Source organism: Durio zibethinus, unplaced genomic scaffold (genome assembly GCF_047325235.1).
Source record: "Durio zibethinus cultivar Kanyao isolate XHJ-2024 unplaced genomic scaffold, ASM4732523v1 HiC_scaffold_3, whole genome shotgun sequence".
In the NCBI taxonomy this organism is placed as follows: Eukaryota; Viridiplantae; Streptophyta; class Magnoliopsida; order Malvales; family Malvaceae; genus Durio; species Durio zibethinus.
Genome location: NW_028323044.1, coordinates 6,879,349 through 6,879,633, shown reverse-complemented (window position 1 = coordinate 6,879,633; position 285 = coordinate 6,879,349).

Here is a 285-nt window from a genome sequence, read left to right as displayed (position 1 = left end):
TGGTGGTCGAGGCAAGAGCCCGCACCAAGGGCCAGCGTGTGCCCATGGTGCTCGAGGCAACCGTCCGCACCAGGGCCCAGCGTGTGCCGATGGTGGTCGAGGCAACCGCCCGCACCAGGGCCCAGCGTGTGCCGATGGTGCTCGAGGCAACCGCCCGCACCAAGGGCCGGCTTGTGCCGATGGTGGTCGAGGCAACCGCCAGCACCAGGGCCCAGCGTGTGCCGATGGTGGTCGAGGCAACCGCCCGCACCAGGGCCCAGCGTGTGCCGATGGTGGTCGAGGCAA